This window comes from Dermacentor albipictus, chromosome 8 (assembly GCF_038994185.2).
Source record: "Dermacentor albipictus isolate Rhodes 1998 colony chromosome 8, USDA_Dalb.pri_finalv2, whole genome shotgun sequence".
Classification (NCBI taxonomy): Eukaryota; Metazoa; Arthropoda; class Arachnida; order Ixodida; family Ixodidae; genus Dermacentor; species Dermacentor albipictus.
The window spans coordinates 109,800,673-109,813,666 of NC_091828.1; the positions used below are offsets into that span (position 1 = coordinate 109,800,673).

Here is a 12,994-nt window from a genome sequence, read left to right on the forward strand (position 1 = left end):
CGTACAGTGCACCGCTCTGTAGTCCTCGTGCTCAAAAAAAAGGAAAAGAAAAGAAGAAGTAAAGGTAATTGGTGTCGAAAACATGTGGTCAAGCTCTCAGATCTAAGATTCAGACCTCAGTAAGAATGCGAAACTATGACAGATGTACTATGATAGAAACAGATGAAACTATGACAGATGTACAGGCTATGTTGGCCTGGAGGCCAACATAGTGGTAGTTCTGTTTATAATCTTTCACACTCAGGCATCCACGCACTAAGTCAACAGCAGCCCAAACTCACGTTTACAACCGTCAAGAAAAGAGAAAGGACAATATTAACATTTTATCAGGAGGGTGCCGTGGTAAACCAGGAAGATGGAAAAGAACTTCGCTAACCTCACTATAAGAAAGAAAACGGAGAGACGAGTACAGATGGTGGTGGCGCTGAATTATTGAACCCGAAGAGCGATAGGTCGAATGAGCAGACGGCGAAAATAAGTAAGTCAGTAGAAGACAGCGTTGGATGGAGCGCAAATCAGTCCTGGCCACAGACGATGAAAAACACAGGAACCGAAGGATAACAGACGACGTGAGAAAAGCACGGTTTGATTTATTTTTATTATTTCATGTGGAAGGTGCCGTCTCGACTGAAAGACACGGCTGCTTCAGGACCAGGCTTTGTTTCGCGAACCGAATCGAGAAAGGAGTGCTTGGGAACGGGAGGGAGGTGCGCTTTCCAATACCGAAAAAAGTTGTGAGTTCTTCGAGGAGGCCCGCGAGGTGATTTCTTGCAGACGACAGAAGACGATCAACGTAAGCGGGGACCGGTACTAGCAGTCACACCATTTTTGTAGGGGCACCACCCTTGAAGAAGGGTTTAAATCTGGGCCAGTTGGTACATACTTGAACGAAAAAACCAGTCAAAAACTCAAAGTTGTCCTTTGAGTTTTTGACTGGCTTTTCGACACAACACGACACAACGACTGGAGTCGTTGTGTCGTGAACTTCTTCTCTTGTCCTTTGTGTTTTTGACTGGTTTTTTCGTTCAAGTACCACCCTTGAAGTTCGGCGTGAGCGTGGGGACGTTCAGAAGAACTGTGCACAGGTTGGAAAAACAAGGCAAAACGACTCTTTCTGTTCTTTCTTTCTTTCTTTCTTTCTTTCTTTCTTTCTTTCTTTCTTTCTTTCTTTCTTTCTTTCTTTCTTTCTTTCTTTCTTTCTTTCTTTCTTTCTTTCTTTCTTTCTTTCTTTATTTATTTCTTTCTTTCTTTCTTTCTTTCTTTCTATTACTTGCTTAGTGTCTACAGCACTTGAAGGCATAGAGAGGAGTGGAAGACATATCGTGGCTGGAACCAGCCGTCAAAATGGTTCTAGCTTAAAACTGTCGACTGCGTAGTTGCTGGTTATTTGAGCTGAACAAAATAGCCGCATTTCCTCCGCGACCATTTACACCATCCCAGCTTGCAGGCACAGTAGTCACATCCATTGCATTTTTCGTCATTTCAAATCTGTCCAGCCAGTGTCACCGGGTAAACTTTGTCAGCTTGAAGATATTTAAAACAGAGTAGTCTAGATGTACCGAAGTGAAGGGCACGCCAGTGGTCGTTCCGAAGGAAAATAGCGCAAGAAACACGTATTCGATTTTTTGTCGAGAAAGAAAGCTATAACTGCTTGACGGCTTTCAATTACTTTGAGAGGTCGGTTGGAAAGTATAATTCAGTCGCTTTGGTGTACCTAATGTCGAGAAATCCAATTGCTTTCGCGAGTTCTAACAGACGTTGGAGTAGAGTACGTATGCTTCATTACGTAGTCCATCCTGGGCCTCGTAGTCACGAGTAACTGGCGTCGTAGTAACCGAAGCCAGTCTCCAGGTTTTCCGCAAGCGCCGGAGGTGATACAAAGAACCGGAAACGCGTCATGGCCTCAATGTTTCGGCCACTGCTTATTTTCACAGCCACTGTTTCACTGTTGCCTCGTGGCGCTGCCCATTTGGAATAATCGTAATTCTTAGCGCATTTCGTATGTTCCCGCCACCATTTAGAAGAAGATGTGAAAAGCTTGCTGAATCATCCGGGAAACAATGCCTTTTCCGCACTTCTGCGTGTCTACAAACGATAGTGTTAAAAAATTTAATGATGGGGTTTTACGTGCCAAAACCACTTCCTAATTATGAGGCACGCCGTAGTGGGGGACTCCGGAAATTTCGACCACCTGTGGTTCTTTAACGTGCACCTAAATCTAAGTACACGGGTGTTTTCGCATTTCGCCCCCCATCGAAATCCGGCCGCCGTGGCCGGGATTCGATCCCGCGACGTCGTTTAGCAGCCCAACACCATAGCCACTAAGCAACCTCGGCGGGTAACGATACTGTTACACGAATGGTGAATTATAGTGCAAAAGACCGTACTTCGCGAATTCTGTTCGCTTTTCGAGGTTTTATGCACGACACGTACAATATAGAAACTTCGTAACATGGTTACCATTCTTAGCAGTGGGCAGGGCAGTGTCAATAGCCGCGCTCAGCTGATATGCGAAATTGATACGCACCGATTGGAGCAAATCGTAGGGCAGAATCTCTTCGAGTTATGTGGTACACAGGTCAACGACGACAAATGGTGTAATGAGTCGTACATTGCTATTATCTGTAGAAACTACTTTGTTCACCGAGCCATGAGAAGCCATGAGCAGGTACAAGAGAAAGCTACGCGGCTGATCTGATTATGATTAGCCAGCTCAACCATGCCATTGAGGCATTTCGGATAGCTTCTGGGCACAAAGCAAACTGAAACCTTATTGGGCGCACCACTAAAAAAATCAACAATAAAGCAGAAAGCGGCCCGGGCTCTATTAATCAGCCGATTGTGTGGAGCATTGACTATTGAGCATTGACATTGAGCATTGAATGTGTGGTCATTGACTAGATTACGTCCTTCGCGGCTTTAGATATCACCTATTTATTTGCCCTTTGTATGCGTTGGCATTTAGCGACTCCGCTGCAGCATCTCGCTTCAGTATGCGAGCTCACGTGTTCAGATACGCTACAGAACCATAGCAGCAGGCAACTCATTAGGAGCCATATTTCCTTTCATTAAGGATTCGCACGTTATCAGTTTTCGTGACACCTGCACTTTTATTTATATGTGCGATCGCTTTTGAAAGTGCTAACAAAGTTGTTTCAGATTACTTTTCTTTGCTGCATATTTTAATCGTAAGCTCCAGCGGCTATTATGACGACTAAGCGGCTTGGATTGACCATTGATGTCCTTGTAGATTCTTCCTCCACTTCTATATTAACTGTGATTGCGAAGGATACGCTAAGCTCACGTTCTTGGTGCCTCCTTTTATTGCACGCTATCCGCTGGATTCAGGGTTCTTGCGAAGAGAAGTGTGTATTCTCCACTTTTACTACATGTGAGATGAAAAGAAAATAATGGCTGTAAATTAGATGCAGTTGTAATTGCTACAGGGATTGAACTAAAACCATAGGTTGGTATTAATACCAAGCGTTTATTTTAAGACAAATTCCACGCCGTACATTTTCGATGTCGGGTGAATCTCAAAGGAGTGAATGCTGTATTCTGTTGTCAGTGAGCATACTGTTACGCCTGCACTCCTGCTGTTTCAGCCATTTCGGATAAACGCGTATCCATGGAGACAGGTTAGAAAATACTGGGTAGCCGGAGTTGCAGCCCAGTCTCTGTTACAACAGTTGCGTCTGGTTCATGCTCTGCAACTACATATTCTACAAGCACTACCTTGTTCACAACGCTGCGCGCACAACTATTCTGCAAATAGAAACTCGATGCGGTGAGCCTGTCTACCATGCGCACTTTGCCGAGACATGCAGCACTGAACACAGTTCTGCTTACGGTCACGGCTCTCTTGTAACAGAGAAGAAATGTAAAACAACAACAAAACAGAAACAAGCATAACATCAAGTGGAGCTTGAAATCTCGACCCTATGAACTTGAGACCTTGAGATACTGACGCCGCAAAACATGAGATCAAAACCCTAAGAATGGGACTTGCAGTATTCCTAGTAGCAAGTACAATGCACATGTGCACATAAAAAATGGCTCTAGTTATACTCGATTGTACCCATCAGTTAAACGCTTAGAATGCACGGGAGGCGGCAGCACTCGTCACGCATCGCAGCTGAACCCTGGTGTAAGAGAAGCGCTTCGAATGTCGGTGCACCCCTCCCGAAGGAGCGACCAGGGATTGTTTGCCACTCCTTGTACATTACTTCAAACAACGCCAGGTGGCGCCACTAGAAGGAGCCCCATGAAGTCGAGGCGGCCTTATGAAAGTTACTGTAGGATCGTTCAGCATAGCGTGACTTGCACATGCGCATTTTTCACTGTGAAAAAGTAGGATAAGTATTCCACCTTGTGCCAACACTGGGTCATCTAAGTCCGTCTTTTATCTTTCCTTTACTGGGACTGAGTTATCGGGTAGGACAGCCAGAACAACGCGGCCTTCTTGTGCATAACTGCTGGTTAACGAAGTGTAAACATTTGAAAGTCTTTTGAAAAACTGCAGTGCAGAAATATAATGCTAAGTAAATGTGCACGATGTTTCCAGCAAAATAGCAAGCAAGTAAGGAACTAAGCTTCACGTTCTGAGATGAACTCAGGCCACACAAAACAGACATTGAGGATAAAAAACATATGAAACAAAACCGTTTCTAACATCACCAAAACACTTTGACGTGTTCCCCTCTTCGCAGTACGCACCCCAGTCAGAGAGAGAGAGAGAGAGGTCGTAAGGGAAAGGCAGGGAGGTTAAAGAAGCTGAGCCCGGTAGGCTACCCTGCACTGGTGAAGGGGGACAGGGGATTGAAAGTGGAGAAGGAATAAAAAAGCTCACAGTTTGCACTGTTAGACACAGGCGCATTCATTGCTGAGAGACACACAGACGGATCATACAGAATGGCGCATTTCAAGAAACACGCCAGCGGTTTTGTGGCTACGAGCACTCTCCGATACCGCTGTCCGCCGTAGTGAGTGAAGAGTGTTAACACTCAAAACTTTTTCCTACACTGTGGTCGAACATATACAGAACGTAGAAAAAAAACGAAAAAGATCATCGTGCTGATTTATTGTGCGTAGGCTCGAAACAGTTAAGTATATATGACTGCGACACATTTGCCCGTTAGCTTAAGCGGCTACCGCCACAGGCCGCGTTAAAAGCCTATGGCCATCGATGCGGGGTCTTTTCGCGATTCCTGTGTACACTTCGGCGTGGAGCTCAACGCGGCTTTGAGGGGGTCGGCGCCGCGAAGACCGGTGGCGTAGCCCTAATCCTCGTGGCCGTAGAAATGGCTCGCAGGGCACCCGGCTAAGCCTAACCCTTTACCCGGCGCCTCGCCATCTATCGTTCTCCAGACGGCAAATCCCTCGTGTATACTTTTCCCTAATCAATCGGCGCCGCTAGGGGGCCGGAGCTATTTCTTCCGATCTTACGTGTTGCTATCATTCTGACTTTTTTTTTTCTTGCCGCGTTACTCTGTAGTTCTTGCGCGAGGGTCAGCGTTGGCGAGCGAGTCCCTAATTTATGACGCGGCACGAAGTCAATGCTAATCCACGAGACGCCGCCGCTTCTTAGGGGCGGCTCACGTCCCCGATTTTTTTGGTTGCGATGAGACAAAAGCTTTGATGCGATGTGCTAGACAAAAAGAGAGAGAGAGAGATAAAGAGGAAAAGAAAATCTCATTCCATTTCGTTAGTAGATGCTGTCAGCCCAAAGAACGCTGCAGGAGGGACATATTCTAATGCACACGCATATAATATTAACAGTAGCTAAAACAAAAACAAAAACAGCTGTATACAGAGCAGAAATGCATTATAATGTGCAGCACGTGCGCTGTACAAACACGAGAATATAAAAACAAGATAACAAACACGGTAACGAAAAAAAAACGTCTCTTTGCGGAATAATGACTAACGAATTCACATACACGTCAAGAAATCATTTCCGTGCATAAGTAGTGTGCTCAGGTAGTGTCGCCGAACACTTTTATTCAGAAATGCACATGGGAATAATATCACGCCTAAATCAGTCATTGCGGATCTCGTATAAATGAACGTACTAGCCATGTCACTGTTCGCGCAGTGCCATTCAAAAAATTCATTTACCCGCCCTGGTTGCTCAGTGGCTATGGTGTTGGGCTGCTGAGCACGAGGTCGCGGGATCGAATCCCGGCCACGGCGGCCGCATTTCGATGGGGGCGAAATGCGAAAACACCCGTGTGCTTAGATTTAGGTGCACGTTAAAGAGCCCCAGGTGGTCGAAATTTCCGGAGTCCTCCACTACGGCGTGCCTCATAATGAGAAAGTGGTTTTGGCACGTAAAACCCCAAATATTATTAGTATTAAAAAATTCGTTTTACAATTCTTCGGATACGTCGATGTGATCACCTTCAACATATTCGTCCTTAGACACAGTTAATGGCTCTGCCTCTTCGATTGCTGGAGGCAACCTTGGAAATCTTCTAATATGAGCTTTAGCAAGGAGGTCTTTTTGGATTGTCGCCACATCGCCGATAGCCAGCACTGCAGCATCAAGGCGTATTTGGTGAAGAAAAAAAAAGTTTGCATGGGGGCTTGATTCGGCGAATGATCAAAACCTCACGTCATCAAACCTCACGAGTGATCAAGAGTGATCAAAACCTCACGCACTCTCAATACAGTGTGCAAGGTCATTAAACTGGCGTGGAATCCAGCACCCTTCTAGTAGTTTTGCTTTTATTTTTCGTGCAGTGGGAATCTCAGGCCACCTGTATTTTGGCAAATTTGGCCACTCGCAGCCTACGCAATCTTTCAGACGCTCCAGGACATTTACAGAGAAAGCTGCATCGATAGTCTGACTCTAAGGTACAAATTTGTGGCTTACAATTTCGTGGCAGCCAAAAAGACGTCATAAACTTGATTTACGTGTTGTTCTCTTCTCCCGGCGATATTTTTTCTGAAGTCCTTTGCTCATCTTTCATCTTCTCTTCCAAGCTTTACAACTTCCGCTATATGTGGTATTCATAAGTCCAACTTTCGGCTCAGTGATGGCTCCTTGTACGAATTCATCGCCATTTTCTCTGATTTTTCAATCATTGCAACACTCTTTTCGACACGACTTCTGCTCAGAAGTGGAGAGTTTTGCCACCAAGTCGGCGAATTTTTTTTTTTATTCCCGAATGTGCAGTCTACGTGCGGAGACCAGACGACTTTCCCAAGCCAAGCGCTTGCGCTATCACTCTTACTGTCATTAGGCTGTCACAGAGCGCAAGACAAAACACACGGTGGGTGTTTCGACCTTCGCGCACGAGGTGTAAGGGCGTGGTGACGTAGCATGGTCCACAGCGGGTGTACACGCCTCTAGCGAGAACACTGGATCCACTTGAACTCTATTCTTTTCTTGAGCGCATCTTTCCTATAGGTATTTTTCCGCATTAGATTATTTCCTATACAATATTTATCCGACTACAGGAGAAATATGTTACCGTTTATTTTGGTTCATCTTTATGTCAATCTTCGTTTCCACAGACTAAAATGTGTTGCACAACATGTGCACGCAAACATTTCTACCTTGTCTAACGAGAGTGCGGCTCAACTGAAGGTAGGCCACATTCTCTTGAGTGGAGAGAGTGAGAAAGCGGCACCGCATCACCCTCTCCCCGTTGTCTCGCACTGTCTCAGGGTATCGACTTTTAAAACAGATCTAGGTTTTCATTTGCTAGGCGTTTAAACACTTGCATTGGTCAACCGGTACGCGTGCCTTGACGACAGAGTAAGCCTAACTGAGTATATCTCGTGTACTCCGCAAATCTAGCGGGCGTAGGTCAGCAAGGCTACATTGACAAATCAGTGAGGGAGTGACAATGGCTGTGACGCTCCTTCAGATTTGAACCTGAATTCTAACCACTGGTTTCGAACTACATTACGTAGCTTTGCTTTAACGTACGGACCCTCAAACAGACTTAGCACAAATAGTCATGGAAATAGATATATTAGTTCCCACATCAAGAGTTTCTGTGCTCGTACATTACATCGAGGCCCCAATGGACAACACGGATGGACACCAAAGAAACGTTCGCAAGAATGCAAAATAGTGCCTCTCGGACCCTTGCCGGCGAACGTATTTGTCAGCCTTCATCCCAAGCGGTGTTAAAACGCTACTCACTCCTCAGGAATCCAATTCATCAGATGACGTGAAAGCCTTGCACGAAACGCCAACTAGCTTTCCGAGGCGTTTTCAAACTGGTACAGGAAGCAACAAGCCGAACCGGCCAGATAAAGGAACAGAGCGCTGTCTTCCTTTATCTAAAAGAAGAGCGCTCTGTTCCTTTATCTCGCCGGCTCGGCTTGTTTCTTCCTTTCTACATTACGCTGTACCAGTTTTAGCATGCAATGCCAACTCGCCCAATCCTCAACTCTAGTGACCTTTCCGAGACACACGTGTTGCATCATCATCATCAATAATGATGTTGATAAAATGTATTAATCATGAAATGCTATTAGCTGCCGTTTTCGACCACCTTCAATGACCTTGAGCGAAAAGCCACATGTGTTAACCGGGGCACTCAAATGAGAACAAGCCTTTTCTCTTTCCCCTCAAGAAGCACTCTCCCCGCAACCAGTGAAGACGGGCTTGCACACGCTAGTTACTTCCCAAACAAATAACATCATCACCATCATAGCCATAACCATTATCACCCTCACCGTCGTCATCAGCCTATTTTTCATGAGCACTGCAGGACGAAGGCCTTTCCCAGCGATCTCCAAGTGCCCCCCTTGTTTTGCGCTAGCCGACTCCAACATGCGCCTACAAATTTCCTAATTTGATCACCGCACCTGGTTTTCTGTGATCTTCAACTGCGCTTCCTTTCCCTTGAGCACCCCTTCTGTAACACTAATGGTGCACCGGTTATCTACCCTATGCATTACTACTTAGCCTAGCTTCCCTGCTCCAGTTTTTTCTCCTAATGTCAACTAGAATATTCCAACATGCATGGCTCTAACTGCCATCGTCATCTCTGTCCTCGTTTCATATGCGCAAGAAGGCGAGGTATAGAAAATGCATAATTCTGTTAAGAACTATGAAATGTTACTGCTAACCTGTACACAGATGTTCTGCAATGTATTTGGTGCGGTGATGGCAAAGTGTCGCTGCCTGGACGTTATCAAGGAGGCTCACGCGCCTAGATATTGGAGCCGGTGCAGCTTCGCATAAAGTGGAGGCTGTACACGTCCTAAGGTCGGATATAGCGAAGGACCTACACCGGAAATGGTGAGTCACTTGAAACACTTCGCGTGGTTTCCGAAGCCGTTCACAATACCTCGGGTATAACGGCGTACACTAAGTAAAAGTGCAATGCTTAAAAACACAGTTTGAATAAAGCGAATGAGTTTAGTAAAGCGAACTTCTTGCACCCGCCTTTACCGAGTTCAGTAAATCCGCATGCACACTGTGTTCTATTATCGGTTGGCTGAAAGCTTATACTGACGCCTTTAGAGAGCTGCTTTTACGGGCTCAAAGCATTCAGTCAGGAAAAATATGCTTGTTGTCTGACATCGAGTTGTGATAGACGTTCGTTGTTATCCTTCCTGTCCGCGTAGTCTTGTACCTGGGTACCTGCGTGGTCTTGTACCTGGACAAAGTTGCCCATGAGGCCCATAACACGTGCATACTCATATAACGAGATTAACTTAATCGCACGCAAATGCACACATTCATCATCAGCATCATCAGCCCGCTTACGCCCACTGCAGGGCAAAGGCATCTCCCATACTTCTCCAACCACCCCGGTCATGTACTAATTGTGGCCATGTCGTAACAGCAAATGTCTTAATCTCAACCACCCACCTAACTTTCTGCCACCCCCTGCTACACTTCCCTTCCCTTGGAATCCAGTCCGTAACCCTTAATGACCACCGGTCATCTTCCCTCCTCATTACATGTCCTGCCCATGCCCATTTCTTTTTCTTGATTTCAACTAAGATGTCATTACCTCGCGTTTGTTCCCTCACCCATCTGCTCTTTTCTTATCCCTTAACGTTAAACCCATCATTCTTCTTTCCATAGCTCGTTCCGTCGTCCTCAGTTTAAGTAGAACTCTTTTCGTAAGCCTCCAGGTTTCTGCCCCGCAGGTGAGTACTGGTAAGGCACGGCTATTATACACTTAATGCACACATTACACAGTGGCGATTGTTTCGACTGCGAATTGAACAAAGAGTAAATCTCTTGTTGCAATTTCCTTTTTCTTTTTGCAGCTACCTAGCTTCATAGGCAATCTTGCTGTAAAGAGCAATTCGTGTCGGCGAGGTTTAGGCCAACACAAAGCAAACATGTCTGGTCGCCTTTGAAAGGCCACTCGTCATGTCACAGTCACATTTTGGGCTGACACGGTGAACGGGTCAGCTCTCGAGGATGTCGCTGCGTGGCGCTGTCAGCGTTCTCACCAGTATGATGCGCAACGACAACACAGATACTGCTACTGGAGATTTCCTTTTCATCTATGTGAATGAGAAAAATGGCACAATGAGACTCGCAGGAAAAAAAAACGTAAGATGTATTCTATGCACTCAAGCTTAGAATCTAGTTTAGGTTTCGCAGAACTGATTAGACAAGGTAAATTAAGTGGGCTAGTAGTAATGAGTCAGAAATACAGTCGATCAACTCCGTCACTTGCTAATGCAAAATGTCAGTTTCTTTCACGTGTTTCGATACAGTAGCAGGCTACACGGCGAAGAGACATTCTGTTAAATGCAGCAACCTGAAATGGAAGGCAGTCTGTTACGAACATTGTTTTCCTTTTCTTGCACGTGTTCTAGCCTTGGTTCACTCTAAATACGTTGTTCTCGAGAACAATCTCCATGTAATCGTAGGCTGAGCATGATGTTACAGAAAATAATGACAGCCAAAAACGCAATGGCAAAAAGACGGACTTGGTAGGATCAAAGTTGGCTGTGAATGACATTGTAGTATGCTAGTCTAGCTGTCATGAACACTACAACTGCGTTCTCAAAGCGTCAATGACCGCATTTTACCCGGCTGACATAAAAAGATTTGCCTTGAGTGAATCCACGTGCTCCGCTTCTTCGAGGTTTCGAAAGGACTAGATGAATAAGCTAAAAAGGGACCATTCGAAAATTTTCGCGACGATAAAGGAGGTAGTTAAACAGCTTTGTGTAGAAACACATGAGCAGTGTTTTTAAGGCACCATACTACTGAATGATTATGAGCGCAAAGAAGGTAATACCAAAGCACCGCAGCAAGCAAAGTCAACAGTATAAATGGCACTAACACGCGTTTCACTTTAATGAAAGTGAAAAAGCCACTCCCTGCTCCCTTTTGAGTAATCCATTGCTTCTGTCAAGCAGTACAAACAACCCGCCGTAGAAGAGTACGCATTTGGGCTGGTTGGTTCATGATTACAAGCAGTAAACAGCGATAAAAAACAGGAGAAAGAGAGGAGCACAGACCACAGCGCTGTAGCGACAGCGCTGTGGTCTGTGTCCCTCTTTTCTTCCTGTTGTTTGACGCTGTTTACTGCTCGGAAACCGCTGTACATCAAGACCAATAAAAAGTGATGCTGCACGGAAACAACAAAACACACTGCTTCGTAGTTGATCTTAGTGAAAAGTTGTCTTCCGATAACATATGACTGTTTACCCAGCGCTATAAGCGTATAAGGTATCCAAGAGCTCAAGGACCCTGTATGGCTCCATCTTCCTTAATGCAGTATGCCTCCGAAACTCTTATGGGAACGCATTTGATGCTGCGCCCCAGTTCCGGTGATTTGTCAAAGGCGTCTCTAGAAAAGGATGTCACATGCCTTTACCTTGGACGCTGCAGCGCTCATTTGTGTTACAAATGTCTGGCACGACATCGCCCTGTAAGTGGTGCCATGCTAATGGAACCCCCTAACCACACGTCCTCTTTGGCTATGAGTTAAGGGGCTGTAGTGCAAGGAAGAAAGATTGCAACGCACCAACTCTTTCATCCATAAGAGCAACGTAACGCATATTTCTGACAGTAGCGTGGTCATTACGAAGTCAGTGAACCGAGAGGTCCTTTTGCTCTTAGAGGAGCTACAAATGTAGTCATTTCGCAACGTGCCCTAAGCAAAATAACGTAAGCGTCTGCGAAACACTAAAACCGTTTGTTGCTTTTTCTCGGTATTGTGGTTAGCGTGTTAAGATAAATTTCCGGTCATCTCTGAAAGTTCACTGCTGCCAAAATTTATTAAAGTTTGCTCGTTTTTATTGGAAAGTTTTACACTCAATAACACATCCAAATTTTGCTGCTGTATAGGTATTTCGACAGAGCTTTTTGCCGTCTTTTGCTAACTTCAATAAGCTGAGATATCATATTAGAGAACTTTTCGTAGTGCGAAGAAAGCATTCCTACAAGTTGTGAGCTGCGTTCACGTGCAGTAAATGCCTTAGGATGATCGACTACCCGAAGGACCTAACCATCATGCTGGTGTAGTCGCTTTGACTTTCAGTGTAGAAGTGACTGGAAACGTAATAAAAGCAAAGTAATATGCTTGATTCTCTCGTAAACTGAGTTGAACATCCACACAACGTGCCTACCGGTTGCTTCACATTCCGTTAAGTTGCCATATAAGAGTGCAGGGTAGTATACAGAAAACAAAAAATAAAAAAACACCAACGATCTCATGTCATTTTTATCTTTTACCGCAATTACCTGCGGTGGCACCCGTTAGGTATAACTATTAGTTGATAACGCAGAAATAACTTCCGTTTCTGGTAGTATAACACTCTTTCGCACTCATAACACTCTGAAATAGGCAGGAGAACAACGTGTTCTCAGTATAGGTTTTTCGCGAACACGTGTGTAAGATGCAGACAAGCTCCAAGGACAGGCAAGGATTTTCAATGTCTTCCTCTTCCACATTCTCTCTTCCTCGTTCCTTGACACCACCTCAACCGTCCTTAGAGTTTTGTACGTGGAGTATATTGCCAAACGCCATCGACACACCTAACTGAAAGCACT

General features: G+C 45.2%; 2 protein-coding genes across 7 annotated transcripts in view; one reads left to right on the top strand and one right to left on the bottom strand.

Annotated features, from left to right (window-relative positions):
• Positions 1 to 12,994, bottom strand: part of LOC135917129 (uncharacterized) — a 677,883-nt gene that overhangs the window by 211,123 nt on the left and 453,766 nt on the right. The window lies entirely within an intron of this gene.
• LOC135915639 (allatostatin-A receptor-like) overlaps positions 1 to 12,994 on the top strand; it is a 90,256-nt gene that overhangs the window by 22,405 nt on the left and 54,857 nt on the right. The gene's annotated exons all lie outside the window — the stretch shown is intronic.